Here is a 14,730-nt window from a genome sequence, read left to right as displayed (position 1 = left end):
TTTTGTATCAATTGTTCAGTCTAGGAGAAAATATATTAATACTGTTTGTACTGTTATGAAATTTCCATAGAGGAAAAACATTTCCTTAAGGGAAATTTGAAGCTTCAAATTTCCTCAAAGGAAAAGGAATTTCCTCTAAGGAAAAAGAATTTCCTCTACGGAAATAGAATTTCCTCTACGGAAATAGAATTTCCTCAAAGGAAATAATTATGCAGCAAATTCCCTAAGGGAAATCTTTTTCCCTTGAGGAAAAAACAATTTCCCTTGAGGAAAAATCTTTTTCCTTCAGGGAAATTTGATTTCCCTTGAGGAAAAGTACCTTTCCTCTGAAGAAATTGTTGAAAAAAGGGGCATAACGTTTTCAACAGTGGTGCTAGAGCCAAAATTTTTTAGGACAAATATCAGGGAACCAATACCTACCAAGTTATCAACTTTGTTTTGACTTAACTCCAAAAACTAAGGTGACAACTTTTGCACTCAGCGGAATTGCAAACTTGTCCCGGAGACTGTTAACTACCTTACTTTTTCTTTAATATATTTTCTTATTTCTTTTTTATTCATGTTTCTTTACGTAATAACATTTTATAAATACTAAAGGAAAACATTAATTTCAATGATTAATGGTACCTTTGATCAATTATTTACACCACTGGGTCGATACCACTACCGGTGGACGTTTCGTCCCCGATAATATCACCAGCCCAGTAGTCAGCATTTCGGTGTTGACATTAATATCAATAATGTGGTCATTTTTATTAATTTCCTGTTTACAAAACTAAGTTTTCGAAAAACTAAGGATTATCTTATTCCAGTCATATATTACCTTAGGCGAATTTGGAACAACTTTTGGGATTTTTTTTTATCCCTATGCTCTTCAACTTTGTACTTGTTTGGCTTCATAAATAATTTGATATGAGCGTCAGTTTTATATATGTAGACGAAATGCGTGGATGGCGTACTATATTATAATCCTTGTACCTTTGATAATTATTAGCCCGTTTAAAAAACTAGCGTTGAAAACTGATTATGTTGTATGCCCATGAATATCATTAAAACCTTAGTAACGTCATTGGGGTACTAACATAATTTTGACTACTGTTCGGCTGTTTTTAAAATTAATATTATTAACTTATAATTTCGGTATGTTTTGTTCATACATCGCTGTTCATTTAATAGAATGTTATACAATAGTCATATACGTGAGAGGTTAAGCTAGCTGTAAAACCATGTAAAATCCACGTAAACAAATGCCTGTGCCAATATTAATCAAAGGTACCAGTATTATAATTTAGTACGCAAGACACGCGTTTCGTCTACATAAGACTCATTTGGGACGCTCATATCAAAACATTTATAAAGCCAAACAAGTACAAAATTGAAGAGCATTGAGGATCCAATATTCAAAAATAGGTGTGCCAAAAAAGTCAGATATATGAAAGTAATCCATTCGTTTGATGAGTATCAGCGTTTGATCTTGCCATTTCATTAGAAACTTTCTAGTTTGAATTTTACACTGAGTTCAGTAATTATTTCAATCATAACTTCTGCAACGTACATGTATTGTTGACTTATCCTTGTGAACGTTTGTTTTTAATGTTTTCTGTAGAGTTTTAAAAAAAATCATTTTATTTTAGAAACGGTGAAAAAGATCGAAATATACATTTTTATGATTGTGTTACTAAGTAGCCCTTAACATGTAACTCGCATCTCAATTCACTGAAAGTTTTGTGAAGCAGTAAAAAAGAGAATCATATACCACATAGGGAAATAATGTTTTATCTTTCATTTTTTTGTAATCCCACAGGTTATCAACATACACGGTCTTGCTGCGTTTATTAAATCGGCCGGCAAACTACCGTGATCTTTTATTTCTTATCTTATTTTTGTCTTCCGGATATACCTTTAAACATGAAAAAAGGATATGTTGTTTAATAACCAACGAGACAACTCTTCACAAGTATATATTTTTCGCTTAAAGAGGGAGGAAAGATACCAAATGGACAGTCAAACTCATAAATCTAAAACAAACTGACAACGCCAATATGTGTTTGCTTAAATGAAACGAATCGTTTACATATACAGTTCACAGTGGTTTTCGTGTGAACAAAAAGATATACAGTGTAAAGAGTATTGTTAGTCGAATGCATTATTATCAATGATTACGTTTTAACAAAGTTTAATCTGTGTGCAGAGATGGGTCCGATTACTTTCAATGTAATTGATTAAATTACAATTACTTTGTCATTTGTACGATTAAATTAAATTAATGATTACATCATTTCTGAAAGTGTCTGATTAAATTAATGATTACATCTGATTACAAAGAATTAAAAAAAAACCTTTTGCATGATGTGAATGAATAAACGTTTAATATATAACTATAGCATTTTTATGACAGTATTGTGTTTGCTACCTTATAAAATGATAACTTCAAACTTCATCTATTTAATAAACCTCAAAAGTTCACTTCATACATACATGAACATTGTGTCATTGACACTGGTTACGACCCATTGCACTTTATCATCAGTGATCTCTGAATTATTTTGACTTCAATTTAATATAGCTTTATAAAAAGCATTTGCTGTTTGTCTTCTGACATATTCTAGACTTTAATTTATATTTGTTTCCAGGTACAGTTTATGGGAGTTAAAATATGGATGAAATTGTACCAGTTTAATCAAATTGTAAACAACATACAAGTGCTAAAAATCTTTGCATTTACATGTCCAGTCCAAATACATACAAAAATTTGTTTATTTTAAACAAGATATTTGTCCAACTTTTAATTAATTTTGTGCTGATTAGATAAATTATCACTTGTCTGATTTATCCTTTACCATATATATTGTCCTACAGCTATACTCAGTTGGTAATTGCAATAAAAACAACCCTTAATTGGTTTCCCACCTGTCAATTCAAAGATGACAAAAATCACAACATTAACAAAAGATTATAATTAAGGGTTTAAAGAAAAGTATTACTTGAATATAACAGTCATTATCAAATATATATATGTACATCTTTGAATTGTGAATATATGTACAATATCTTTTACTAAGGCCAGAAACATATAATTGTATTAAATGTCTCTTCTTAGGCTATTGATGACTTTTCAATACTGTAACAGTTTATTTTTTACTAAAGTCTACAAACCAATTGTCATGTTTTATAAAAAATAAAGTAAACCAAACTATCTTAACATGTTCAACATAAATTGAATAAGAATAACAAAAAGTTTCCTTTATTGACCATAAACACAGTTTAAATTTTTTTTCATTGTAATCAGGATGTAATCATAAAGTAATCAGGATTACAGGGTATTTTGAAAAGTAATTGATTAAATTAAATTACATGTAATCAGATTTTTGGCTGATTAATGATTACAATGATTACTTGAAGAATTGTAATCAATTACAGCTGATTAACGATTACAATTACAATTACCCCAACTCTGTCTGTGTGTCATGTTAAATGTATGTAATTTAATAGTAAATATAAAAAAGAAGATATGGTATAAACTAACAAGAATAAGACTTGGACACGTTTAAGCGAAGAGGGAAGATAAATATATCTAACTTTCGCAATTTATATTTCCTTGATTTTATTTATATTACTAAGTATTCTATCATAACTTCTTCAACGTATATGTACAGTCAGTGGACAAAAGAGAGTGTCGACTTAAAATGTTCTATCATTTAAACTTAGATCAATATGTTTCATAAAAATATAACCAAGTTTTAACAGAACCAATTTATATGAAATAATTATCATGAGATGTAGAAATGTTAAACGTTCTTTGTTTTGTTTTTTGGCAAAGATATGCCGGATCATTCGAAATATATGACGCGGTGGGCATACAGAAACATATTTCTGGAATAGTTTACTACATTGTATGTTTTTTATACAAATTAGAATCGTATAACTTTAAGTTTGTGTTTAACCTTTTAGTAAAAAAAAAATCCTATGAGAATTATGGCCAAATATCAAATAAAACATTTCTACATCTTACGTTATTTGTGATATAAAAGCTAGATACAAAACCACGTTTAACCTACCTTCATAAGAAAATGTCTGTACCAAGTCAGCATATTGACAGATGTATTTTATTCCTTTCATGTGTTTGGTTTTTGATTTTGTCATTTGATTAGGGATTTGCATTTTGAATTGAGTTCAGTGTTTTGTGATTTTACTTTTCCCCACAACTTAACTTATCATAGTGAACATTATTTAAATGTTTTCTGTACATTTTGTATCACAAACATTTGTTTTTAAAAATAAAATATCAAAATAATGATTGTGTCACTTAGTAGCACTTAACATTTAACTCGCCATCTCTAAAATGACTTGAAGTATTGTGTAGCAGTAAAATAGAGAACAATATACCACATGAGGAAATAATGTTTTTACTTTTACAATTGTACTTATTTTTAAATTATACTTATGTTACATGTTTGAGGAGTACTGCCTGTCAAATTTTTATTCACCGATTTGAGACAAATTCAAAGAACTGATTGATAAATTACATAATAATATATTTAAATTATAAACTGTCTGAAATAAACAATTTATACGGTATGGGCTCGTTAACATGTATAATTGTCCGGTGTCTATCACAGTCTATACACCATCTCAATAATTATGGAGATTTGAAAAGATAGCGAATGAAGTTCATGAGAAAACGGATTCAGTGAGGTCGAATTATTTATTTGTAATTGAATAATTTTAGTAATAATGTAATAATTCGTCATTGATGTTTTTTAGTAATTCATATCAATATGCTGTGGTCTATTTTATAATAGTGGTTGGAGAAAATTTGTAAAAAATTGCTACATTTTTTTAAGAATTGTAAGAATTTTGTATAATATATATATATACATAATTATATACAACTCGTCTAAACATCAACCCAACACTGTTAGATCTGTAAATTTGCTTTCGCCAATTTTTGGTTCTTCCCTCGCCGGGATTCGAACCCATGCTACTGTGATGTCGTGATACCAAATCGCCTGCACTGCAGCCGTCCCGCTAGAACACACGTCCACCTGGGCTCTCATAAAAAGAGCTTTCGGTGACACATTCCCCATGTCCATTCTCAATTTTATGTATTGTCGAAATGCGCATCTGGTGCAAGAAAATTAATACCGTTAATTTTATTACCGTATCTTTACTTTTTACAACATTAAATGACTCAAACATAACATTACGTAGGTGTAAATAAAAAGTTCCCTCGAAAAGGAAAGGAATGTAAATTTTAAGTAGATACATACTTCTCACTTAAACCACGACAGGCTACCACGATGGAAGGTAAATAATTACTTATTAATATTTACAAATTCTTATGTATTATTGGTATCATTCGGTGTATCTATGCCTTATTATGCTGATGTTTTTTTACTTAAAGCTATTTAGGAAATCAGTATGTAAATGGAGCACGATTTTTACCAGTTTGGAGTAATTTGTTAAATGTTACTACACCACAATTTTTTAAAATGTTATAAATAGGTTCACCATTTCAAGATGAATAACGGTTTGTTCAAGTTCTCCAAATTTAACTGAAAGGTATCGAGATACTCCATCTATTCAGCAATACAGTTCTTTGATAAAAAGAAAATAGAGGCGGAAATAAAAATTGAATGTTGTACTAAAACAAAACACGGAAGAAACTAGATTATGTATTTATGTTGTGCATATAGAATACTTAACATTATATAAGTAATGTTCATTGTTAATTGTTTCACCCCGGCCCCATCCCCCTTTTTCATCTCTTAGTTGTTTTCCTACAAATACATATATAACACTAAACAAAGCACGGAAGAAACTAGATTATCAGTATTTATGTTCTACGTATAGAACACTTAACAAAATATAATGTTCTATGTTTCTTCCCATCCCCCTTTTTTCATCTCTTTTCCTACAAATACAAATATGTTTTACAGTGAATTTGTAAAATCAGGGATTTGACATCCCCTCTATGGACCAGGAGGGAGCATTAACAAACTATATATTATATATTAGTTTCTTCAATTAAGTAGAGTTCTGGTTTACATTTTAGTCTGACTTTTAATTTTAAACTTCAACATGACGGTTTTTTGTTATTTTTGGCTACATATGGTAAAGACATAACCAAAAATTTAATTTGATTAATATGTGTTAAGGATGTACTTAGGTGAGGTTAGGTGAAAATTAATAAATTAAGAGGTTAAAATTGATACTATAAGCTGGTAGAGCATTAATTAAAGATAAACATACGCTAAAAATATTGATAGGTCATGCACCTCCTTTTCGTGATATTTGAGAATCAAAATATGGCGGTAAAGGCTGACTTGGTCTAAAAACAAAAGAAAGACAAATTAAGAATCTTCTAAAACTTTGGTATATGACCTTTCATGAGCAATTCAGTCTCATATAAAAAAAAAAAAAAATGGGTGTTATTGGGTAAAATATTTTACATTGTATTGTATGGAAAAATACCAAGGAGTCCGAACATTTGACAAAAATTCCAAAACCTTACCTAAGTACATCCTTAACATTTCTGCCCTAATTCACTGTATTTTCATATTTGATACGTTTTATTTCAAATGCATGTTTTCTCTCCTTGTGTTTTTGAATGAATAGAAATAACACGATTTTTTATGAATGAAAATGATGCATGATTGGCGTATAAGGTGAAACAGGTGTAGAGGTTGCTGTTCGGGATGAGCCAAGGCTCCGTGCTGCATGCTGTAATTCAACCTATTATTGGTAACGTTTTATAAATGTAATTCTAACATGACGTCCTTCAAACGCTTTGAGTACACACCCGTGGTAAAATATGAATATATTGTAAGGGCTGTTCCGATTGTTCTCCCACGTCATATGTTTTTTTTATGAATGAGCTACTCGACGTCATAGAACAATGACGTCAGAATATAAGCAATTAACGGGAAAATTCACGCTTGTAAACGGAAAATCATCACAAGGAAACGGAAACAAATGATGCTAAAATGAGTTATATTAGCCATGTTTGTATACATATATGAGACATATAAGCACAATAATAATTAAATCCATCTAAAATTATCTAAATATGTTATTATAAATAGTTTAAGCATCATCATTTATTCAGTTTGCTCCGATATTTTACGTCAATTTAATAGTGCGTTTATTTACTGGAACGGCAAAAAATGCCATCACCTAGAGCGCTTCGATCCAAAATAATTGCCGTATTTGTCCTATTAGAATCGAAATAATTCATGGGGGCTTGAATATATCTAGATTTTACCACGGGTTGTCCCTTTATGCCGATATTTTACCCCTCGCTATCGCTCAGGGTAACATATTTGTCATAAAGGGCCAACCCGTGGTAAAATCACGATATATTCAAGCCCCCATGAATTATTTCTTAAATATAATTGTGACTCGGATGGATAGTTGTCTAATTTGCCTGCATCCCATATCTTCCGATTTATACTGTAGATCAACTTACTTTTCCGACTTTCGCAAGTCGATTATTAACGCGAATATAAACCGTTGCCAATATGTGAAACTTTTATTTCCCTTATCTATCTACATCAAGTGAATTTACCTCCAAGGTAGACTGGGGTTTAGAAATATGGGCACTTGGTCTTCTCCCGACTGGCAGTTAAACGCTTGCCGAAGTGGGGCGTCCGTTTGGCTGTGCGAGTTGTATTAAGTTCGCAGTCACTTCCGGTAAGAAGGGAGACGTTAATTCTGATGCCTCGTGTAGAGATTGCCACGCTCTTTTCACGTTAAAAACTCTTGCAACAACTCTTTTGATGGTTCCGTAAGTGGCCTGTTGCAATACAAAATATCTGTCTCTAGCCAAAATACCCTCATTTTCCCGTGGCAGTCCAAATTTCCCCGACCATCATCCTAGATGGCCTCTGTCGTATCAACCTACCTATTATATTTATTGTGAACTTGTTCTCGTCCTGAATATGCATGATATGTTTGCCACTAGACGTTAAGCAACCAACAATCAATGATCAAGTGAATTTAAAGCGCTGCGAGATTCGTTACAAAAGGGTTAAACGCAAAAAAAAAACCGTACACGCGAAAATAAGTTGATCAACAGTATAGAAAAACATTTTATTATTATGTTTAGTGTATCGATCAACATACTGCTTCATGCCCCTTTTAGATTTTTTTGTAAGCTTACAGTTTCTCAACATACTCCTTCTTGCTCTGTTTAGAGTTTATTTAATCCCACATGCAATCAACATACTCCGTTTTGCTACGTTCAGAGTTTATTTAATCCAACATGCAATCAACATACTCCGTTTTGCTACGTTCAGAGTTTATTTAATCCCACATGCAATCAACATACTCCGTTTTGCTCCGTTCAGAGTTTATTTAATCCCACATGCAATCAACATACTCCGTTTTGCTACGTTCAGAGTTTATTTAATCCCACATGCAATCAACATACTTCGTTTTGCTACGTTCAGAGTTTATTTAATCCCACATGCAATCAACATACTCCGTTTTGCTACGTTCAGAGTTTATTTAATCCAACATGCAATCAACATACTCCGTTTTGCTACGTTCAGAGTTTATTTAATCCAACATGCAATCAACATACTCCGTTTTGCTACGTTCAGAGTTTATTTAATCCCACATGCAATCAACATACTTCGTTTTGCTACGTTCAGAGTTTATTTAATCCAACATGCAATCAACATACTCCGTTTTGCTACGTTCAGAGTTTATTTAATCCCACATGCAATCAACATACTTCGTTTTGCTACGTTCAGAGTTTATTTAATCCAACATGCAATCAACATACTCCGTTTTGCTACGTTCAGAGTTTATTTAATCCAACATGCAATCAACATACTCCGTTTTGCTACGTTCAGAGTTTATTTAATCCAACATGCAATCCACATACTCCGTCTTGCTCTATTCAGAGTTTATTTAATCCATCTGTTAACAACATAATCTCTCATGCTCCGTTCGGAGTTTATTTACTCCCACAGGTTATCAACATATTCGGTCTTGCTCCGTTCAGAGTTTATTCACAGGTTATCAATATACCCCGTCTTGCTTCTTTAAGAGTTTATTAGAAAACACCCACAATATTGCGGGTCTTCAATCGTCAATCAGCAAAATACTGTGATCTTTTATTTCTCGTCTTTTTTTCGAAAACCAGTTATATATTTAAATATAAACAAGAAGATGTGGTATCATAACCAACGAGACAACTCTTCGCTAGATATAGGAAGATGTGGTGTGAGTGCCAATGAGACAACTCTCCATCTAGTATATATTGTTTGCTGAAATATAACATATCGTATACATACACAATTCACGTTGGTTGTCCTTCGAAAACTGTATAGAAAACAAAATGATGAAAATTGTCATTCGTATATATTATTATCAAATGTTAACATTTTGAATATGGTTTAATCTTTGCTTCATGTACAATGTATTTACTTTAATAGCTACTGTAAAACAACGTATTTTTGCGGATACTTTATTTCGCGTTTTACCCTTTCTTGACCACTTCACGGCTACTTAATTTCGCGATTTTCTGATTTACATGATGACGATTAATAGGAAAAGATTCAAATTGCACATATTCGCGACGATTTATATTCGCGTTATTTCTCTACTCGCGAAAGTCGCTAAAATAAATAGCTCGCGAAAATAAGTTGGTTTACAGTAATCTTTTATTTCCACACTGTTATTTCATTTTTTCCCTTATTATAGCACCAAACATATCAATAGCACTGTATCGTTATCTGTGTGAACATATAGTAGGATCAGAAGAACATGTTAAACAAATCAGATTGATGAACGCTGTCAGGGACAATATATTAAGTAACAAGGAGCACACAAATATAACAGGTGGAAGCTATGGGGAGGGACTGGATATGCGAGGCAGTGATTTAGATGTAATGACTGTATCAAGAACCTTGGAGGTTTATGAAGATATAAAACCCATCTTGCATCCAAATATAACATATTTTTCAATGGACATAGATGATGTTAAACCTGGGTATGCTCAGTTGAAACAAGATTATAGCAGATTTTGGGAAGGAGTTTTTAAACACTGTGAAGAGCCACATGGTAAACATTATTTTTCGAGTACATTATATAAACAACGACTAGCTAGCAACATGTTTCCAAGTACGATCCATGGACCCTGTATTTCAAACCCGACAGGACATCTAGACTTGGCTTCTAGCTTACATTGTAAAACATGGGTATCTCCTGCAAAACAGTGGATCACAAGATCGAATAGCTCATGGCCGAAACATAATGTCAAACAAGCCATTATAAAACACGGGGTACTTTTCGTACCGATCGGAGTTAAGGGATCACCAAAAGAAGATCTAGAATGGCGAATATCTTTTTCAGTTGGTGAAAAATTTCTTATTAATACCTTTACTCACACTCAACTATTGTGCTATGCTCTCTTGAAAATTATATTGAAAGATGTAATAGCTACTTTTTCCGGATGTGAAGATTTACTCTGTTCTTACTTCTTGAAAACAGTTCTGTTTTGGATGTCTGAAGAACTGCCACAATCCGTATGGAAACCGAAATATCTTATTTATTGTTATATGCGATGTTTTAGGAGGTTGATTTATTGTGTTGAACATTCAGTTTGCTTACATTACTTCATTCCCGAGAACAATATGTTCGAAAACAAAATTGTTGGCCTAGCTCGTGAAGTACTTTTAGAAAAATTACATATGTTGTATAGTTATAATTGGCGATGCATTTTATTTTCTGATCAAATATCTAACTTTAATTTATCAATATGGAATATCCCCATCGAACTGCATACACCATATTCAAAAGAAATACAAATAATACTGTCATCCTATTTATGGTATTTGGCAAATATATCGCTCGGATTCATGACATCAAGTTTAGTCAGTATTAGGATTAAACAAATGTATGTGTGTCAGCAGTCTTCTAAGTCTTGTCTTAAAGACGTATACAGGTTCTGTATGTCAAAGTATTGTCATATTCAAGCCCAGAGTGTACAACTCATTAGTACATTAAGTAATAATAAATACCAATACAAACAGTACAAATCTTGTGTGAGTTCTCTCATAGGTAATATTTATCATGACGCTGCATCTGGATGGCTGATGATTGCTTCTCTTTTCTATAAGACAAAACAGTACAGTAAAGCATTAAACATCGTCAGTTATTCTTTATCTAAATGTACTCCCGAAAAACTTTGCTACAGGATGACTTTATCAGATAACCATTACCAGTTGCTAAAATTGCAAGCATTTCAGAAAAAGAGTATTATGTATTTAATAAAAACATTGATTGTTGATGATATACTATTTTGTAAGAATTCTACGTTATTACCAGATGAGTTTCGATTAAACCAATGGGATAAAGATCGTAAATATCCATCTACAGCGTATGCTTACTTCCTTAATTTCCTTTGTTATTATCATCTCAATGATGGCAGACAATGCCACGATTCCCTCCATGCTTTACAACTGGTTATAAGGGAACTTTATTTTGTGAGATCTAACGTATCCGCAGCAGGAGCTTATAATCTCTTAGGCGTCGCTCTACAGTTATTAGGCGATACGGAATCCGCCAGACACGCATTTTTACAATCAGTTAAACTATTCCCTTCCGAATCTCACAAATCTGCTGTAAAGAGACTTTTGTTACTAGGTTAATTGTAACATATGTGTATTGAGTAGAACTTCTGAAATGGTGACATTTGTTACTAGGTTAATTGTAACATATGTGTATTGAGTAGAACTTCTGAAATGGTGACATTTGTTACTAGGTTAATTGTAACATATGTGTATTGAGTAGAACTTCTGAAATGGTGACATTTGTTACTAGGTTAATTGTAACATATGTGTATTGAGAAGAACTTCTGAAATGGTGACATTTGTTACTAGGTTAATTGTAACATATGTGTATTGAGTAGAACTTCTGAAATGGTGACATTTGTTACTAGGTTAATTGTAACATATGTGTATTGAGTAGAACTTCTGAAATGGTGACATTTGTTACTAGGTTAACTGTAACATATGTGTATTGAGTAGAACTTCTGAAATGGTGACATTTATGATTGTGTTGTCTATGCACCAGAGTATGAACAACAGGTCACTGCAGAATAAAAACAATACAGATAATATATAATTAAGTTATATATTTTTTCGTGAAAGTCACTTTGTATAAACAGATATTGTTTTTTTTAGTTCTTTTTGTTAATATTTGTTAATATTTTTGTCTGTTTTTCCTTTTTTATCATTACATTTTCAGTATGTTGCGACGCGTCTCCAGATAACACATGCAAAACTGTTGAATGATTCAATATAAACTCTGAATTGTAAAAATTTGAAATTCAGACTGTGTTCTGTTTTTGTAAAGTATGTAAAGAAATGTTTCCAGTGGAAAGGAAACGAAAGTAAATTTTAAGAAAGTACATATTTCGGTTTCAACACGTAATAGACTAACAAGTTAGGGCGTAAGGAACCACTTTAGTTTATACATACTTACAAATCCTTATGTATCAATGGTATCATCGGTCTATCTGCATTACGACGTTGATATTTTGTTTACTTTAAGTTATATAGGAAATCAGTATGTTCATTGTGCACGGTTTGGAGTAATTGTAAATTATAAAATGTTTCGGATTTTTTTGTCCTCAATCCTCAGTGCTCTTCAACCTCGTATTTTATTCGGTCTTTTTAACATTTTTCGATTATACGTAACTTACTTTTGTACACGAAATGCGCGTCTCGCGTACATATACAATTTCAATCATGGTATTTATGATTAGTTTATTAACTACACATTTTGAAATATCTTTTGAATTTAAGTATATACAAAATAGGTTCACCATTTTAAAACCGGTTAGTTTAAGAGTGAAAAGTATAAGTCCTTGAAGTAATACTTAAAAAACTAAAAGATAATCCATCACATCACCAATACAATCACTTAACAATCAAAATTGGAATGAAGAAATAAAAGTGAACTTCTCACTAAACATTACATAAACACGGAATAAATTAAATGCAAGGTCATTTTTTGCCGAGTAGATAATATTAAAACCAATACATTTTTATTGAAGTAAAAGTGAACGATCTCCGTCGATGTGCAATACACAGTAAACCCAGTCCTTGAGAGTGTATTACCATCTTACTTTGGCAAATGATATAAGACGTGTCACGGTACTTATCTATCCCAAATTCATGTATTTGGTTTTGATGTTATTTGTTATTCTCAAAGGATCTTGTCTAATGCTTAGCCTGTTTTTGTGTGTTAAATTTTAATGTTGTGTCGTTGTTCTCCTATCATATTTAATGCGTTTCCCTCAGTTTTAGTTTCCCCGATTTTGTTTTTTGTCCATGGGTTTATGAGTTTTGAACAGCGGTATACTACTGTTGCCTTGATTTATTCATTTAATAATTTTTCATTCATGTTTCACGAGATTTAAACCATCAATACTATAAGGAAACTTTAATTTCAATGGTTATCTTGTGAGTAAAACGGACGTTCAAATCAAAACCGATTATGATTATAACACAATGTTGAAAACACCAAATCTGGGTTACAAACTATAACTGAGGGAAATGCAACAAATTTAAAGAGACCAAAAATAGAGAATGGAAATGGGGAATATATCAAAGAGACAACAGCCCGACCATAGAAAAAGCAACAGCAGAAGGTCACCAACAGGTCTTCAATGTAACGTGAAATTCCCGCACCCGGAGGCGTCCTTCCGCTGGCCCCTAAACAAATATATACTAGTTCAGTGATATTGAACGCCATACTAATTTCAAAATTCTACACAATAAACTAAAATTAAAATATTACAAGACTAACAAAGACCAGAGGCTCCTGACTTGAATCAGGCGCACAAATGCGGCGTGGTTAAACATGTTTTTGAGAACTCCGCCCTCCCCCTTTACCTCTAGCCAATGTAGAAAAGTAAACGCATAACAATTCGTACATTTGATATTCAATTCAAGAGAAGTCCGAGTCTGATGTCAGAAGATGTAACCAAAGAAAATAAACAAAATGACAATTATACATGAATATCAACAGATTACTAGCAGTTAACTGACATGCCAGCTTCAAACTTCAATTAAACAGATTGAAAGATAATGATTTCATCATATGAATATCAGGCACAATCCTTCCCGTTAGGGGTTTAGTATCATACCATCATAACATGTATGAGAAGAACAACACCTGTGTCATGCCAACAACTGATTTTTTTTAAAATATGTTTAGTTCCGATGCAAAGACCCTACAAGTGAATCAATATTAACGCCAAAATATGCAATCTGTAATGACCTGACAACAGTATCGTAACTATATTCCTTCTTAATAAGCCTATTTAAAGGTTTTGTTAATTTCTGTGGTGAATACTGACATTTTTGTGCTTTATAAAGAATATTTCCATAAAACATTGGATGTGAAATACCTAAACGTATGAGAAGTCTGCATGTTGATCTATATTTACAAATGGTTTCCTTATACCGTTCTATAGACTACAATGAACTATATAGTTGACCTCAGACCACTGCCGGCTGTCATATAAGCTATATTAATATCAATACAGATTTGAATAGATAGCGAGAGAAGTTCACGAGAATACGGATCCAATGAGGTCGAGTTATTTACTTGTAAGTGAATTAATGCGTCATCATGGCCATTGATGTTTCTTATCAATTCCTTGCAATAGGCTTTGGTCTTCTTTTTTTTTTATAAAAATGGTGAATACCC

This window comes from Mytilus trossulus, chromosome 5, assembly GCF_036588685.1.
Source record: "Mytilus trossulus isolate FHL-02 chromosome 5, PNRI_Mtr1.1.1.hap1, whole genome shotgun sequence".
Taxonomy (NCBI): Eukaryota; Metazoa; Mollusca; class Bivalvia; order Mytilida; family Mytilidae; genus Mytilus; species Mytilus trossulus.
The sequence above is the reverse complement of the archived record's forward strand: the minus strand, read 5'-3'. Positions refer to the sequence as shown.